Source organism: Haliotis rubra, unplaced genomic scaffold, assembly GCF_003918875.1.
Source record: "Haliotis rubra isolate DU_JTF1 unplaced genomic scaffold, ASM391887v1 Scf46, whole genome shotgun sequence".
Taxonomy (NCBI): domain Eukaryota; kingdom Metazoa; phylum Mollusca; class Gastropoda; order Lepetellida; family Haliotidae; genus Haliotis; species Haliotis rubra.
The window spans coordinates 2,412,483-2,432,383 of NW_025767146.1; the positions used below are offsets into that span (position 1 = coordinate 2,412,483).

General features: G+C 39.0%; 2 protein-coding genes across 2 annotated transcripts in view; one reads left to right on the forward strand and one right to left on the reverse strand.

Annotated features, from left to right (window-relative positions):
- The window catches only part of LOC124290180, a 29,993-nt gene extending 28,836 nt beyond the window's left edge, over positions 1 to 1,157 (reverse strand). Inside the window, exon 1 of the mRNA XM_046726875.1 lies at positions 617 to 1,157. The gene's annotated coding sequence lies outside the window, so the exon portion shown is untranslated. The remainder of the gene's footprint in view (positions 1 to 616) is intronic.
- LOC124290177 (U3 small nucleolar RNA-associated protein 6 homolog) overlaps positions 1 to 19,901 on the forward strand; it is a 184,464-nt gene that overhangs the window by 108,702 nt on the left and 55,861 nt on the right. The window lies entirely within an intron of this gene.

Below are 19,901 nucleotides of genomic sequence, written 5' to 3' on the forward strand. Positions count from 1 at the left end.
CTGTTTGAGGCTGTGCAGGTCACCCCACCCCAGCTGCCCCCTGTGCAGGTCACCCCACCCCAGCTGCCCCCTGTGCTGTCCCCAAGGTACAGAAGGGCACCTTGCCATTCATCTGGTCAGTTTAGCAATTGGTCAGTGTTTCGCTTGACCTGACATCTCAGGCCACTGCTCACTCATGTGTGTGATAACAAGGTAATTTGCTTGTAGCTGTCAGTTCTAGTCTGATCTATATATAAGGTTCCAGCAGCCTGTGAGATGTGATAGACAGCCAAGGCTGGCTGTTAAGGGCCGACAGGCAGGGACAGCAGGACAGCCAGTAGGGGCAAAAAAGGAAGTACATCAGGGATGCTTCCATCAGATAAGACATGGATTTCAGCATCGTTAGAAAAAATGTTGGTGTAAAGGACAACACACTTTCCAAATGCAAATTGACACATTTCTGTAATAAAATCAAGCAATATAAATGGCTTGTCCTCGATCAGCTGTCACTTAAATACCACTGAGACGTTAGATCCATTGTGTGATTTATAAGCTTCACAAAAAACATCAGTGTTATGTAAACTGAACAAGCTGTCAAGTTAAGTGGGATGAGATTAAAGACTAATAGAACACTTACTGCTGGTGACATTGTCGGCTACATCATGGTGATATATCCTCTAAATGATGGCGCTATTTCCTCGTATTCCCCGCCTGTACAACATTGACAATCTCTATCTGCCACTGGAGTACCACAGTACCACTTTACGTTCAGATAACCCAAGCACGGCACTATCGCGTTGTGTACACACCGGTTTCCGAGAGGAATGAATGTCCAACAGAGGTCTGCTTCCTCCCAGCCTCCAGTAACAAATAACGGCTGTCACGACCAAGGTAGATGTTATCACATTGATTCAGAACTTGTCGTGTTATCACCGTGTTATCACCGTCTCTGGCACAGCTAATTGCTGCTGATCCCATGGAACCGGAGATGTATCTGCAGAAATACGCAGACTTATCGGTAGCAGGAGCTTTATTCCATAGCCTCTCCTATCCCAGGCAACCAGGTATATGGTAGTTGGTCAGTTTGGGTAGAGTCTACGACACTGTTACAATCATGACCCCATCCATTATTCCTTTTCGGACACTGACCAAGTTGTGTCCATAATTAGCTATGGATCTTGACCAGGTTAAATGAGTGGATATCTTAATTGGCTGCCTGTTTGGCTGCGTCTGCTTGTGTTGCTCTAGGTTGCTGTTCAGGTTGTGAGTAGACTTGACCAATCAGTGACAGTTCCCTACAGAAGAAGTGAGATTGTATCGCTTTAATGAAAGGGAAGATGGGTATTAGCATTGTCGCCACCTTGTCAGGTCAATACAGACATAAGTACTCTCTCACGCTCCTCGCTTAGTTGGGTTGTGAGGCTTCACAGACATCACGACATAGATAACGCGTAAAATTCACTCACCCGTGAACGAGATAATACCTCAACTTTTGACTGATTCTTTGGGCTTTATTGTTGTGCATCCAAGGAAGCATGAGGTTGAACTGCGTGTTATTGGGATACAAGTTTGGAGAAGCTTTCAAGCACTATTAGAGTGTAATTCAATAAATTCACTGATTAGAAATGCTGTTTGTTAATGGATTGGATATATTGTGACTTCTTAAACAGACAGATGCCTTCAATAAAATCAAGAAAAAACAGAATAAACTTTGTGTTAATATTAATTTACTGTGAATTAAATACAGAAACTAATTCTATTACTTTACAAAATGAGTCAAATGAACTATGTAGTTGTCGATGAGCAGAGAGCAGTTCAGGACAGAGCCGAGCAGGTCTAGCCAGAACACGAGCGATGTGAAAGAAAACACTAACCTATAAAGTTGTGCCTCAGGGCACCAGCAACACCTGGCAATTGTCTCCGGTTCGTAGACAAACATTTATGTCTTTATCACAACTTCCACAGACAATTTTATACTTAAAATCACAAAAACATCTAAACATGGAAGTAATGCAGTTCAATTTCTCCAGGTCTTTTCAGTCGGTGGCATTCACTGGCCTGGAACTATCATTTACTTTTGTGATTATATCATCATTATCGCTCATTCTCTGTCTTAACTCTTACCACTGTTGTCTTTTATCTGAAATACTTCTTTGAAAGTGTATGATGGCCCTTGCAGTTGAGTTTTGTCCCTTAAGCATGCCAGGATCTGATGACCTTCTTGATGTTGCTTTGTTTGTCCACACTATACTTCTCTAAATGAAAACACGATGTATTGTAATATAATAATTATTTTAATATTATTTTAAGCTAACACAACTATATTTTAGAGCAGTTTTGATCTTAACGTGTTTATTCATTTCTCTCCAATATCTTTCTTTGTCCTGATGACCAAATACGCAAGTCCCTGTTCAGTGGATTCTCTCCTCCCCCTTTCTGTGACTGGTAGCTGGTCCGTCAGTCTTCAGGCGAAGGACTGTTACAGCAGTCAGTTCAATACGGTAGAGCAAGACACTGCCCATTTGCTGGTCTTTCTCTAAACCATGTGATTTTCCCTTCTTCTCAGCCCATACTATAATGCTATAGGTCTAAATGAACCAAGTCTAGATTGACGGGTTCAGAAATCTGCAATTTCACTGGGGTTCCTTTTTGATGTAAATGTAGTCTTCCAGAGACAAAGCGTTAGTCTTCTGACTTGGTCTTCATTGCTCAATCATTCTTGTCTTCTTCCTCACTCTCATTCATTCTTCTTTCTCTCTAGCACACAGATTCCCCATTTTCTATGTATCTCGATTTACATGTGGCGTGGAACTCACACAGGACTCGACAAGTAGACCGTAAACAAAAGTACAATTTTTTGTGCTGTGTCAACAAATACATGAATGAACTATTTGCCTGTAGCTTGATGTAATGATGGTTGTCGCCATACATGTCCACTGGAACTATCCATGTATCAATAATTTTGGAAGTTAATTTGACAATAACGAAACATATTGCACACATTTGGATTCTTTGATCATGCAAGTGAAAACGCCAGGTTTTTCTGCAAACTAGTTGGGGTTTTTTAAATTCTTCTTTTGGAAAGTACTGAAAATCCTAAAATTAATGATAGAGTGAAAATGAATGCAAATCATGTGCATGGCGTTTGGTCAAACAACACTTTTATATCACAATATGGATTAAATATGTAAATAAAGTACAGTGTGACATAAAAATTTTTTATATTTGTGAGTATTTTATTGATGAAAAAGAAAAATTGGTTCAGCTCTTTCTGCTTTAAAATGAACATAAGTGCCAATATGTCAACGGTACAGAACAATTATCAATACTGAGACTATCATACAAAAACCTTTGTTCTGTGCTTCACACTTGGTATAAATGTACTACTTAAAAAATGTGAAGTGCCATCTGATTGTTTCATCTAATTATGGCTAATAGTTCATGTCATGGCTGATTAACTATAGATACATGAAAGAATTGGATGGTCCTTAAGCTCTTTCTAGTAGTATATATACAGGGAATACTATGTGAGATGTTCCACACTGTTATTGACAAGCCACCATCAACTGATAGTTAGAGGGGGAGGATGTCTAGTAGTTGTGTCTATTCTTATCTATCAGTAAGATAGAAATGCAGTAGAAGTCTCTCAAATGAAATATCTTCGCGTTATCACACCCAAATCCATTCACATTGCATCCAGAAGCATATGCCAAGGTTCACCTGATACAATAAATTGCTCTGAACTATTTTAATGATTGTATCTTGTGACAAAATTGTTTCAGAAATATTCATAAAATGGCTGCTAAATGAAGACTAGAACCACCAAGAGAGCTGTGATCAGTCAATAAAGTGAAGCATTAAGACCAGACTGGTATTTGAGGCGCCGAGCTGGGAGCTCAGTACACTCGCATGCTTCATACACACAGTGCCTCTGAAATATTAATTGGTAAGGTCTTGCTAATATCCCTCTTCAGTCCTTGGGCAAAACTGAAGTGAAGCCATGATGGTTGCTACGGTGACATACATGTAGTACTTGTCTTGAAAAAATGATCAGCAATTTGACATGATGGTCAGATTTCAAATGTGCAGCTAAGGAAATAAAAGCAGCTACATTGTTTTATCTAATTTCGCTGTGAGGTGAGATTAACCTTAACATGGAGATGGAGATTTGTCTTTGTCAGACCTCCTGGAATGTATCATGTTCCAGAACAGCATCGGGAAGAATTTAAGGTTGACAGTTGTCACCATTTGTATCAATTGTTCACCAGAGAACTATAAATCTCGGTGTTATTTCCAGTCTTCTTAATGTATGTTGTGCCAAGAAAGGTTGATGCAGATGCTACAGTACAGAGTAGATGATTAACATATGTTGCAGTATATGTACAAATTGCTGCGGTAACAGCAAGGTTATGTAATGTACAAAGCAACAGGTAGTGGCCAGTTAGGTACATGCTAGCAATCTGAGGTATCAGGGGTATTAGACCTGGGTATTTCCTGTACATATTGACAGGCTGGTGTGGTATGCACAAACTAGTATCTGGGGAATCTAGGGAGATCCAGGTTATATTGGTCTTCAGCAGCCCATTCTTGTCATAAGAAGTGACTAATGGGATCCCGTGGTGTAGACTCGCTCAGTTCATATCCCAGCTGCGTAGATTGATGCTCATGATGTCAATCACTGGATTGTCTGGTCCAGACTCAGTGATATACAGACCACCATCGTGTAGCTTGAGATAGCTGAGTTCAGCATTAAACAACAAACAAACAAAACCCAGACCTGATTATATTGTGGAAATACTAGTGAATTTCAAGTCAGTGATTCACCAACTTGCCAACTTGGCAATATCTGACAAGATCTCACTCACTCACTCACTCACTCACTCACTCACCACAATTCCCTACTCTGTAACTGTACTACAGCCTCGTCAAGCAGCAATGCATGGGTTACTAACAACACAGACTGTATTTACTGATGAAGCAGAGTTCAAATACTGGAAACTGGCTTGTTAGTCTGTGTTATCAATGGACCAAATGAACTGCAAGATCTCTTGCATGTGTCTATACTATAATCAATAAATAGCTGTAGAGGAAGCGAGAAAATGCTCTGCAATAAGAACATTGGACCTAGATTGCTTTACAAGAGACTTGTCCATGTTCAACATTTAATCAAGTTTCCCTAATAGCTTCCTATTCATGTTAATTATTCACCATTATTGCGTAAACTTCCCCAGTGTCCACACCCCCTGCTGAGATGTCCTTACACGCAGGAAGACAAAAACAGTTATGTCATTTGTGTCCTGTCTGTCTGACAACTAATCATTATGTCACCTGATTACCTGACTTGTTGTCACTACGGTAGTATTTCGGGTCACAAATGTCAACACAAAGCTGCTATTTTTGTCACTTGATCATAATAGACGAGAAAATTATCAGGCTGCTAATTACCAACCACAAGTGTACATTGTGCCCAATCTTCAGGATTGGCGACAAAGAGATGTGAAGAAATAGATTGTTGGATGTTTTAAAGTTGACCTTTTATCATGTCTTCAGAGGTGCAAAATCTAATACCTGTTGTACAGAAGTGAAAAATAAAATTCATATTGAGTAACCTTCCAAAATGTTAAGAACAGTTTCATCATATGTTCTGCAGCAGGTTTGAAGAAGAAAATGAGACTTTTGTCCTCTGAAAGATCAGGGACTGTGGTTTCTGTGGATCATTCCAATTCCCAGACTCACCGAAGTCATCTATGTTTTACAGGAACCCTGTCGTCGGAGGACTAAAGTAAATAAAACTGGCTCCATACAAAGCAGTTATGTACAAATCAATTATGTTTATTTACAGGACAATGATCATAGCATTATTCCATTATTCTGCTTTTTGTTTTTCTCACCTTGTACTTTATGCCAGAGTTGTTACAGATGGAAGCAGCTCTAGATGTACATTTGTGTCAAGGTATGCACCATCTTGAAAGGTCTTGAATTTTGCAGTTTGTCTTAAAAAGGCCTTAAATAGGCATTAGTTGCAAAAAGATTACCGATAAGCAACATGGCTTTGGAAGGACCTTGATGATACGTAATTACAACCTGTAGTTGGCTTGGTCTACCTCCTTGGTGATACCTTGAAGCCATGATGCGTTACTTCCCACCAGTGAGACCATTGTCTAACAACTAACAAACAAAAACAAAATTTCACATTATATTACCGGTACATCATGATGCTTAAATATGTTGAGGACAGATCAGTTCCAAAAGAAATGAATTTGTTTGCTTCCTTGTGGAGCAGTGAGATCAATGGTGGAAGTGATGATAAACAATGCTGGCCTACCGCCATAATCAATTAGTTGATTGTTGTTGGTCATTACTGCCAACCTCAAGATATTTCATTGTCACTATCTTTTGTGGTGTTAACTTTGGTTCACACTTATTTTGGTTCAGCCATTCATGACCCTACTTGTTAACTGAGATGGCATTGAGGTCAGTTGACGCTCACAAGTCAGAAGGAATATAGCATTTCCATCAGATCTGGGTGACATCCCTTGAACTTACCCAAGTCCTGTTTTACTGTTCAACAAAAAATATATACCGGAAGAAAGAATAGTGATCTTCTCCAACAACTTAACCTCCATTTATGTAACCTTATATATTTTGTGATGTGCCACATATTCCATTTTCCGATGCAAAGGTCTGTCAGTTAGGTCGATGTCATATCTGTCCATCATAATGGTTTTGAATTCTTCCTGTTTTATGTAACAAGCACTTATCTGATGACAGCCATACAGTTATGCAGAAGCTAAATGCTTGCATTTTTCACACTGTTCAGGATATGAAATTTTCATTGTTTGAACTCATAAAACTGCCAGTAAGATATATATTTGATATTGCACTGCTGTAGTGATGAAGCCAAAGCCAGCAGATATTTGTCATAGTAACCACACGACACCATGAATATTGCACATTCTGTGTTTAGGTATAACATTTCAAAATTTTATGGTAAGCTTTGGACCTGTTCTTAGATTGAATGGTAGGCAGACATTAGATTTGTTTCAAGTGGTATGTGAAGAATTTGTGTGAAACTGATAGTTAAAGCATGCAAAACCTGTCAGGTATTCAGCCACTTTCTGCCCCAGCATTTATGAAGTTCAATAATGAACCCAGGTCAATTAATCACATATTGAAAACACCAGCCTCAAATGGTAAAGATAGCATGACAGAACATATATAAAAAATGTGCATGAATTATTGATCCAGAACATCAAATGTAACCTTACTCTTACTCAGGATTCCTGTTACCTTAGGCTAGTATTTATCAAAAGTTATAGCTCAGACTAATACTTCACATCTGCATTTTCCCTGAATCCCAATATATTGCTCTCTATGGATCTGTAATTATATGAAAATCTGTGTAAATGTTATGCCATGAGAAAGTACTAAATGAGGTGAAGAGTTAGTGTTGCCATGGCAATGATTCCTGACAATGCTGGAGGACAAGGTGAGAATGTGACTTTAATGAGAGGTGGAGGGAAGGAATGCTGGGTATTTGAGTCCTGCTGGAACTGGAATGTCAGGTGTTAAACTTTCATGAGAGCAGCTCTGAAGTTTCTGCTCAGCGGGTTGTGTGTAGGAGAGCATGGGCTTCTCTACACCTGCTGGTGACATTGTGTCAACACACAGATATTCACAGGTAGATGGACACTGCTCACAGTGTCAGATATGGAAATACTGGTATGCACAGGGGTATATTTCTGGAAAATACACAAATTGTACATGGTCATATTATATCCAAAGATTCATAGTGCAATTTTTACTGATTCTCTAACATTGTGCGTTCACACATTCTCAATCACTATACATTCACTGTGAATCTGTTGTATCTCTCCAAACTGCCATTTTAATACTTTCTTTTTATTGTACATCCACATGTATGTAGGCTTCAAAGAACTTGAAAGACATTCTTCTTAAGGTCCCTAAAGAACATTTATTTGTCTTTTATTTCAGCAAAATTGATGTGTTGAATTTACTTTTTCACACTAGTGGTAGGAGGCAGATTCGGGATGACTGTCACCGAAATGGATGTGGAAAGCCAACAAGAAGTGTCTCAAGTTGCCAACTATGTCCATGTCTGCCACTTGAAAGTATAAAACTTTTTTTGATTTCATGGCTTCATCCTCACAAGATTAATTTCATGTAATCAGTAGATGTCTACGGAAGGCCCCGAGGGCTCTGTACCTCATTATTAACCTATTCATGAAGGGGAATGGTGTCCTCGCTATATACTTGTGTCTGTCATGTTTCAGTTCCGGTGCATAACTCAAAGTCTGTTTACTGTTACTTATGGAACTTCACACATATCAGTCTAGCCAGGACTGGTGCATATTGCTATTTAGGCAATTTTGAAATTTTAACATTTTTTGAGTTCCCATGGCAACAAATTGGACTTGGGATTAAAGGAAGCTTAAGGGTTCATTTGTAGAGCATAACTCAAAGACCATTTGAAATTTTCTTGATAAACTCTGCATAAATATTAGTTCAGTAATGTGCTTTTAAGGGCCATTTTGCTATTAAGGAAACTTTCTTTTTCCCAGTTTCCCTGACACCAAACTGACTAGTGTTGTCATGTACAAGGCTGCGTAAGCGTGTGTGTCAGAGACTGAAGGTCAACCATGGCTTCATCATGGATGTTTATCTGGTAGCTGTAATGTATGGTGTACCCTGTTGATATAGATTTCTGGCACTCTTTGCAACCAGCAGAGAGATGACTTGGGGGGATTATTTCAGCTCTGTGTTGTTAGAGGACATATGTGCCAGTGTTGTTAGAGGACATATGTGCCAGAAATATGTATCATTGAGTGTTGGTTAATTTTCTGAATAGTGAGTGAGTTGGATTAAACATCTCTTTGAACAGTAGTCTAGTTACTCACAGCGTGTCAGCGAATAGTTTGAGATCATACAGGTGTTGGACGTTTACCAGTAGTTATGGTGCTGACAGACCTAGAAACACCAACAGGGCAAATCAGGATTCAAACCCACAGTCATCCAGCATGTCTAAGGGACATAACTCTACATCGCCTCAGATGACTTGGCCGTAAGTGCCCCCTAGTTATGTGTGTGATAATGATGCCTGGGATGGGAGTGAAATGATGACAGAAATGATGCCTCCCCATGTTTGGCTTTCATTGCTTGAATACCCAACAGCGGAAAGTGACACATGCCAACCTTCTGAACGTGCATCTGCACAGTCATCTACTTATTATGCTTAGACCTTCCCTCTGTTGTTTACCTGGGCATTTGCATTGTGTGTTTCCACATGATAAGGCAGCTTGCTAGGAAAACCGTAGCAAGTTGGATTTAAACAGCTCATGGTGTACTCCAGGATATCAGATAGGTAGAGATTTCAAGGATCTAGCTGGGATCACTTCAAACCCCCAACCTCAGTGTGGATTCTTTTGATAAGGGCAATCTATTCAACGGTTGGGAACAGAATCACACACATGTGGATAACATAGGGCACAAAATCTTATTTAGACTTTTTCTGTTGAGATCACCAACAGATTAGGTCTATAGTACACCTTGTGTAACCAAGGTCACTTTTTTTTACCTCATTTAATATCTGTCGTTCCCGCACAAATTCTTGTTATCCTCGTGGCCTGGTTCTCTATCTTGCCTTGTGGCATCGGTTGTTATGGACTCTCATCCATGAAATGCACCTTTTGAGAGGGCCTTTAATGTATTGTACAACTGACTGTAATCCAATCCATGCTTGCCGCGCTCCGTGACTTCAACAACTAGAGCAATTGCCTGCAAAATCTTCATGTATTTTTTCTCGCCTTTTGACTTGTCATTGTTAATCAGTATGGAATTACATGAATCTGATCCTTGTTCTGATATCTAATTAACATATCCGTTATTGATACTGATAGCCAGTGTAGATTGGAGACGGGAACAAATTAATATCTTGTTTGTTAATACACTGTGATGGTATCACAAAACCTTGCCATTGAATCGCACTGAGGTGACGTAGGCTGCTATGCTTGCTGTGACTGGCCATTAAAACACTTGATGCAGCTTCCAACATTAAGTAGTTTTTCATTTTGCCTGTTTCAATAATGCATCAAGTTGATTTGAATATTTTTTACTGGGAATTAAATTTGAAAAACAAACCTCTCCATCTTTTTGCAATTGATTTAGGTGTTGACAGTTGAGAAGTTCCAGTTCGGGGCAAACATGGTTTTACATGTGTGTGTGTGTGGTGAGGGCTGTTGGGGTATCTGTCTTGTTTGATTTGTCAGACCTCACATTCTAATTCACAGGTTCTTATCATATACACTTGAAGTTGTTGTGGGAACATATGGGCAGTGTATACTACTGGAGTGGGTGGTAGATGATCAACAAGTGAGTGGTAGATGATCAACAAGTGAGTGGTAGATGATCAACAAGTGAGTGAGTGATCAACAAGTGAGTGGTAGATGATCAACAAGTGAGTGAGTGATCAACAAGTGAGTGAGTGAGTGATCAACAAGTGAGTGAGGGATCAACAAGTGTGATTGAATTATCAAGTGAGTGAGTGATCAACAAGTGAGTGAGGGATCAACAAGTGTGATTGAATTATCAAGTGAGTGAGTGATCAACAAGTGAGTGAGGGATCAACAAGTGAGTGCGTGAGTGAATGATCAACACTTTAGGGAAAAGTAAATGAGTACGGATGGAAAATAAGGATTGCGGCAAAAGGACTTAGATGATTGAAATATTGTAGGCAGCATATTCCCTGTAGCTTCCATCAGGCAATATATGCTTAGCTCAGATTGGCAGTGGTAGACTTGTGTATATTATTGTAATTCCCATAATATACTATGCCTGAAGTAAGAACAATGTTACGATATTGTTTTGTTTTTGTTTTGTTAGTGATAGGTTCACAATACGATAAATTTTCAAAACTTTCTTATACTATTTTATTGACTAAGGTTTGATACCTATCATAACTCTGACAGAGACATACAGTGGGGTGTAAAGTGTATTTGTAAAGTGGGATGTAAAGTTTATTTGCAAAGTGGGGTGTAAAGTGTATTTGTAAAGTGGGGTGTAAAGTGTATTTGTAAAGTGGGTTGTAAAGTGTATTTGTAAAGTGGGGTGTAAAGTGTATTTGTAAAGTGAGGTGTAAAGTGTATTTGTAAAGTGGGGTGTAAAGTGTATTTGCAAAGTGGGGTGTAAAGTGTATTTGTAAAGTGGGGTATAAAGTGTATTTGTAAAGTGGGGTGTAAAGTGTATTTGTAAAGTGAGGTGTAAAGTTCATTTGTAAAGTGAGGTGTAAAGTGGGGTGTAAAGTGTATTTGTAAAGTGGGGTGTAAAGTGTATTTGTAAAGTGTTGTATAAAGTGTATTTGCAAAGTGGGGTGTAAAGTGTATTTCCAAACTGGGGTATAAAGTGTATTTATAAAGTGGGGTGTAAAGTGTATTTGTAAAGTGGGGTGTAAAGTGTATTTGCAAAGTGGGGTGTAAAGTGTATTTGTAAAGTGGGGTATAAAGTGTATTTGTAAAGTGGTGGGTGTAAAGTGTATTTGTAAAGTGGGGTGTAAAGTGTAAAGTGTATTTGTAAAGTGGGGTGTAAAGTGTATTTGTAAAGTGAGGTGTAAAGTGTATTTGTAAAGTGGGGTGTAAAGTAAAGTGTATTTGTAAAAGTGGGGTGTAAAGTGTGTTTGTAAAGTGGGGTGTAAAGTGTATTTGTAAAGTGGGGTGTAAAGTGTATTTGTAAAGTGGGGTGTAAAAAGTGGGGTGTAAAAGTGTAAAAATTTGTAAAGTGGGGTGTAAAGTGTTTGTAAAGTGGGGTGTAAAGTGTATTTGTAAAGTGGGGTATAAAGTGTATTTGTAAAGTGAGGTGTAAAGTGTATTTGTAAAGTGAGGTGTAAAAGTGGAGTGTTTATTTTTGTAAAGTGGGGTAAAAGTGGGATAAAAAGTGTATTTCCAAAAGTGGGGTGTGAAAGTGTATTTGTAAAGTGGGGTGTAAAGTGTATTGTATGTATTTGTAAAGTGGGGTAAAGTGTAAAGTGTATTTGCAAAGTGGGATGTAAAGTGTATTTGTAAAGTGGGATGTAAAGTGTATTTGTAAAGTGGGGTGTAAAGTGGATTTGTAAAGTGGGGTGTAAAGTGGATTTGAAAAGTGGGGTGTAAAGTGTATTTGTAAAGTGGGGTGTAAAGTGTATTTGTAAAGTGGGGTGTAAAGTGTATTTGTAAAGTGGGGTGTAAAGTGTATTTGTAAAGTGGGGTGTAAAGTGTATTTGCAAAGTGGGGTGTAAAGTGTATTTATAAAGTGGGGTGTAAAGTGTATTTGTAAAGTGGGGTGTAAAGTGTATTTGTAAAGTGGGGTATAAAGTGTATTTGTAAAGTGGGGTGTAATGTGTATTTGTAAAGTGGGTTGTAATGTGTATTTGTAAAGTGGGGTGTAAAGTGTATTTGTAAAGTGGGGTGTTTCATCAAATTGATTGAGTGTGTTTTTACGCCGCTTTTAGCAATACTCCAGCAATATCACGGCGGGGGACACCAGAAATGGGCTTCACGCATTGTACCCATGTGGGGAATCGAACCCGGGTCTTCGGTGTGACAAATTAACGCTTTGACCACTAGGCCACCCCACTGCCCCGTGTTTCGTCAAAGGGATTTCCCAACTGCCAGCACTACATGAATTGAAAGACAAGACGTAGTACAGACATTTATGACTGCATGATGGTTGTCATCAAGCCTTGTCTGACGCTCACTAAACTGGGTGACTTTCCACACAACACTATATCCTTCATGTACACAGAACTTTAATCAAACAAATTTACAAAATGTCAACCTTTAAACAAAAGTCAGATTATGTATTTGAAACAGATCCTATCTACCACACAGTTTTGATGAGTATGTTTCGGGATCTGCAGGGATCAATGCTATCAAAATCTGGTCCATGTGTTAATGTTGATCGTAGTGATGTCGGCCATCTCTGACAGACATGACCAGCCTCACAATGGGCCTTCCTCCGACATTAACGTGACATGCTGTAATACACAGCATCAAACCAAGTTGACTCACTCACTCCAGGTTCTGTAAGAGAATAGTTTCCAGCACCTAGCAAGTATTATTCATGGGACTGATGAGGATGTTCAGTGAGATAGATAACTCCCTCATCAAACATTGATTGTTTAATTTCCCAGCAGTTGTGCTGTACACTGATACCTTCCTCCTGTTAATCTTCCACAGTTGTCTTGCATGCTTGTACTGTGGTAAATGTATCGTATATCCGTTGTTTAGCCGGTGTAGTGGTCTAATCCGCTCAATAACATCAACAGATTAATTCTATTTCCTGGCTGCCCTTTATGAAATATATATGCTGTTGTACCAATGACTATCCACTAATGTCCTGTCGTGCCCCAGAGGTGTCATCACAGTAATTTGTAGCTATGATGAGGTTTGGTCATCTGGTCAGTCTACTGGGACTGGGGGTCCGTGGACAGCGGCTGTAGCAGCACACATCATCAGGCGCTACATCAACTACACTTTATACCTCATGGTGCTCTACCGATAATGACCTATCTTTTGATGACAGTGGCTATCACTTTGATTCTGGATCTGACAGCGTATCCAAAAATGGATTTTTAAAAAAAGTTACTGTGGTGTCTTGTGGTATTTTTAATTTATATTTGTTTTTATCTATGAGCAAGGTATTTTACTGAAAGGTTGTTTGTCTGGAGAGGATAATAAATCTTATGATCTGAAGGAGGAATAATCTTTTTTTTCACCGTTTCTTATTCAGTGAAGAATGCATAAGTTTTGAAAGCTTTTACAATCATCTAGAACTTGGTCCTATTTGTAGAGGTCTGTGATTTTTGTTTTAAAATACAGTTGACTCCATCAAATAATCACTTTAATCAAACACAATTTTCTGCATCAGGAACTGGAATGTTTTGTCATGGCTTGTTTTGTAGCCCTGTGGCAAGTAGTGGTATTCTGATTAATTGAAATAATCGAAAATTGGTCGCAGTGACCAAACAACCAAGCAATCGATCACATTTTCCCATAATCGAACATAAACGATTTTTGAACTACTTTTTTAGTCTTTGAAATACTTGACAATGGAACATATCGTTGAAGTTGTCAGTGCCTGAAAACGTGTTTAATTCATAGAAAACTCACTTCACTAACTGAAAGCCATGACTGAATATTTCTTGAAGAGTCCAGAAAGTTTATGTTCATGATATATAAGTCATCACTTTAAAGTAGCAAGTTGCATCATGTTATACATATCTGCAATAACAACCTGGATAGGTAAATCTGAAAAATGACGCTAACCAATTTTTTTAGATGATTGTTCGTTGGTAATGAAGCAATCATCAATTGTGAGATTTCAACCAATTCCCAACACTAGTGGCAAGGTATTTGATTGTTTCACCACAGGGCTGGGTTTGTTGCCATAGTTTGGTACAGTTTGTGATTACCACTTCTAGTTTCTCTTGCTGTGATATTGCTGGAATATTACTTCAAGCAGTGAGAAACTATATTCACTCACTCATGTTCAAGTAAGTGTGATAAAAAACGAAGGATTTTAGTCCTGCACTCAGCCTGCATCGGTCAAAGTGAGACGAGGCTCATGCAAGATGATCACAGAACTTGTGCAACAATTATGTGGGTCAGTTTATGAGGCTTCACATCAAGTCTCTCTCTAAAGTTGAACCCACCGATATGAGCTGGTGTGTTGAAGCATCGATCGTGAAGATGTTTCCCATGCGCTGTCTGCAGTTCAAGACAATGCTGTGGAGCAGATTCCACGATATGGCCATGATCAGGGATCGTGACAGAATCTCAGCTGCACAATATTCCAGGCGACAATCAGCAGATTTTTCATCTGTTTTATTTCATCAATATGCTGCTATCTGCACTGATTAGTTTTAGATTATTATTTTTCTACTGTTATTTCTAGGAAAGAGATGGAGTGAGGTAGCTTAGTGGTTAAAGTGGTCGCTAGTATGGGTAAAGAACTGGATTTGATTCCCATTTTTACAGTGTTCATTTCCACACCAGTGTTATTTACTTCTCTAGAATATTGCTAGACTCATTGCTGATAGAAGGCAAAACCTGGCTTTGGTAGCATGATAGTCAGGGTATTCATGATAATTGTAGTAACACTTACACAAAGCCAGGCATGCTTTCAACAGGGCTAGATCACTGATGGACTGACCAGTTTTGTTAGAGAACTACAAAGGCATAGTACTCTTTCCCAGTATTTGGGGGAACAGATTCTGGAAAGTATATAAATGTACTAAACAATGTAGTGTTGTCATCAATTATAGGCATCGAAGGCACTCACATCTCCAGTTATCATGACTTTATTTGAAGCTACTAATAGGCAAAGTAATGTTTATTTTACAAAGTTTCACAAATTATGTTTGGGTTCAAATAGTTTATACAATGCGTTCTTTTAGATTTCCTCTCTTCTAGAAAATTGATCATCATTTGTGTTTACATGATGCATTTTGAACAATTCAGCAATATCCCCAACTGACTACAATCTCTGACTTGTTGCATCCTCCCTCCTCTCACTCCTTCAGGGTGTTCCCCATACCCTGCATCATGGAGACGGGTCTGTTTAAACCACTTACACCATACGTCCCTGCCAGAAACAGACCACTAGATAGCTTCCATATGTACCAGCTCAAGTCTGCTTGTGTATAACCATGACAGGATCATCGTCCCAGGGTGTTGGTCCTGCCAGGTGAAGGGAATCACCTTAGGAGATGGTTACATTGTTGTACTGCAGACTTGGTTAATCTTCGCTTCCTTCTTTGGGGTTCTAATATTGTAACTACCTATGTGAGGGAGTGTTTGACTCACACTCCAGAGTCTGAATAGAATACTACATATGAGCATCATGGAAAATTAGTTTGCAGACATGGCTAGCTGTGAATGAGCCGTTCCTTCATCCTCTGATTGCCTCCAGTGTATATCTGCAGTCAAGTAATCTCAATCTGTGTAGAAGTTTATATCCTCAGCTGTGATTGAAGACCGTGGTTCTCCCTCCATGTTCCCCTCTCCCCACTCACCCCCCTCCTCATATCTAGGTGATCAGTCCCACTGTCTCAGGGGACCTCATCAGCTGAATCCTCGTGGCTCCTGCTGAACTCCGACTACATCGTCAACATGGGTATGTGCCGATTACTGGTGGCAGAGGGTTGAAGAGCATCAAACTAATAAATTGGTTGGGATTTAGTCTCAGTTCATGTGAGATTGAAGACAAATCAGACACAGGGAAGTGGAAAATAGGCACATTTTATGATTGGTATGCACTTTGAGAAATTAAGCAGACCATTTTACATGTGTATTGGCACTGGCTGGAGACAAGATCCGTCCCTGCGATAGAAATACATGTGGAAGTCACCTCAGCATCTATTCATAAAGCATGACTGACTCTCACCCTTGACCTGTGGCATTAGCTGACTTGACCTTAACACTGACCCTTACCCCACTACATATAGCACTTGGAGATGACATAGCCCAGTAGTTGGTATACTACACTATATCACTGGGTGATGATATAACCCTGTAGTTGGTATACTACACTATATCACTGTGTGATGTTATAACCCTGTACTTGGTATACCACACTATATCACTGGGTGATGATATAACCCTGTACTTGGTATACTACACTATATCACTGGGTGATGATATAACCCAGTAGTTGGTATACCACACTATATCACTGGGTGATGTTATAACCCTGTACTTGGTATACCACACTATATCACTGGGTGATGTTATAACCCTGTACTTGGTATACCACACTATATCACTGGGTGATGATATAGCCCAGTAATTGGTATACTACACTATATCACTGGGTGATGATATAACCCAGTAGTTGGTATACCACACTATATCACTGGGTGATGATATAGCCCAGTAATTGGTATACTACACTATATCACTGGGTGATGATATAACCCTGTAGTTGGTATACTACACTATATCACTGGGTGATGATATAACCCTGTACTTGATATACTACACTATATCACTGTTTGATGATATAACCCAGTATGATATAACCCCTGTACTTGGTATACTACACTATATCACTGGGTGATGATATAACCCAGTAGTTGGTATACTACACTATATCACTGGGTGATGATATAACCCTGTAGTTGGTATACTACACACTATATCACTGGGTGATGATATAACCCAGTAGTTGGTATACTACACTATATCACTGGGTGATGATATAACCCAGTAGTTGGTATACTACACTATATCACTGGGTGATGATATACCCAGTAGTTGGTATACTACACTATATCACTGGGTGATGATATAACCCAGTAGTTGGTATACTACACTATATCACTGGGTGATGATATAACCCAGTAGTTGGTATACTACACTATATCACTGGGTGATGATATAACCCTGTAGTTGGTATACTACACTATATCACTGGGTGATGATATAACCCTGTACTTGATATACTACACTATATCACTGTTTGATGATATAACCCAGTAGTTGGTATACTACACTATATCACTGTGTGATGATATAACCCTGTACTTGGTATACCACACTATATCACTGGGTGATGATATAGCCCAGTAATTGGTATACTACACTATATCACTGGGTGATGATATAACCCTGTAGTTGGTATACTACACTATATCACTGGGTGATGATATAACCCAGTAGTTGGTATACTACACTATATCACTGGGTGATGATATAGCCCAGTAATTGGTATACTTCACTATATCACTGGGTGATGATATAACCCTGTAGTTGGTATACTACACTATATCACTGGGTGATGATATAACCCAGTAGTTGGTATACTACACTATATCACTGGGTGATGATATAGCCCAGTAATTGGTATACTACACTATATCACTGGGTGATGATATAACCCAGTAGTTGGTATACTACACTATATCACTGGGCGATGATATAACCCAGTAGTTGATATACTACACTATATCACTGTGTGATGATATAACCCAGTAGTTGGTATACTACACTATATCACTGGGGGATGATATAACCCAGTAGTTGATATACTACACTATATCACTGGGTGATGATATAACCCAGTAGTTGGTATACTACACTATATCACTGGGTGATGACATAGCCAAGTAGTTGGTATACTATACTATATCACTGGGTGATGACATAGCCAAGTAGTTGGTATACTATACTATATCACTGGGTGATGATATAACCCAGTAGTTGATATACTACACTATATCACTGGGTGATGATATAGCCCAGTAGTTGGTATATACTACAACACTGTGTAATGACATAGCCACGAACGTTGTATATCTCACTATTACACCGGGTGATTGATGACATAGTGTCACTTTGGTAGATTTTGAAATGGAAATATCTTACTGTACATGAGTGAGATGTTTGGTGTGTTTAAAGTGGAATATTTCATGGTAATTGTAGCCGAGTCTGACAGCTCTCTATGTGGTCACGTCTCAGCACAATATTAACTCATCAATTACTCGATATCAACAGCCTTGGTAAAACAATGGTAGCAGTTCTTCAGTTGCATTCGATACAATGTAATTGACAACACGCTACTTCAGTATTATCAATGTCATTAATTCAGTCACAGTAAATAATGTCGTGCTTCTTGGATCACCAAAATACTGCTGTGCTGTAGCGTGACTCCATCGTGAGTTACGACATGTACACCTTGTGACTCGTCTCACTTGTCGTCCTACAGCATCATCAGCGCCTTCATCTCACAGCTGTTTATACACGCAACAGCGTGTACCACATCAAAGAGAACTCCATTATTAGTGACAATCAAAACCAAGCCTAAAATTCTCCTTACTTTCATCTGACCAAATCCACAGGACAAATTTTAGCAGATTGGTTTTAAGAATTTCTGCATGAATGCTTTAATAAAGATTACAGCTCATTTCTTCATTGTTTCCTTTGAAGATGCCAGGCTTCTGCGGCTACAGTATAAGACCACAGTTCCGCTAAATTGGTGAAATCCTCTCTCTTCCTCTCTGGTTGTCATGACAATTAAAGAAAACATGGAGACAGTTGTATCATTAAGATGGATTCATGTGTGGCTTGTCAATTGGGGATTAGTCGACAGTCTTTATCTCAAGTTAATGCAGTTTTAGTTTGTACGTAAAAACGTGCAGCGATGTGAATGTGTCATTACGGAACAATGTGCTCCGTGGCTCCTCTCTCCTGCTGTAGAAACTCTGCCATTGCTTCCAGTCTTACTTTCCCCATGCAGTGAGAGCATATTAGATGAATGTATAAATGTTCATCCAAAGATGTAATGATTTTCAAACTGCATTACTATATTTAATCAATTTTGCTATGCAAACAAAATGATTGAGATGTAGAAAAATTGATTTTGCAATTAAAATGTGATCAACTTTGACAACAAAATCTTATTTATAAGGCAGTTGCATTTGTACAAGCGTATCAGTGACTTGGAGATTAGGTTTCACATTATCTGCAATTGTTGAATTGTGTGAGTGGATTCCACGCTGACCGACAAAGCACAAGGTTTGCAGCTAACAAGGATGGAGGATTACGTCTGTGCTCCATGTGACAAGAACACAGCCAAGTGGGCCTGACAGACAGTGAAAATAACACTTGTATTAAGTACAGAGTGGTTTGATTTTCATGACTGACTGGTCATTGTTAAAGTTCACAATTATGTGTGATTTGGTTGGTTGGCCAGGTGTCACATGGCCTTTGATGTGTGCTGACCACTTCAATTTGGGAGAGGTCAATTGTGGTTTAACACTGGACGTCTCAATCTGCAATAAAAACATTTGGTGCTGTTAGGGAATATTTGACTGTGAAATAAGATTTTAAGAGTGAATACCATCCATGAATGTTCTCAGTGACCTTTAGAATCTA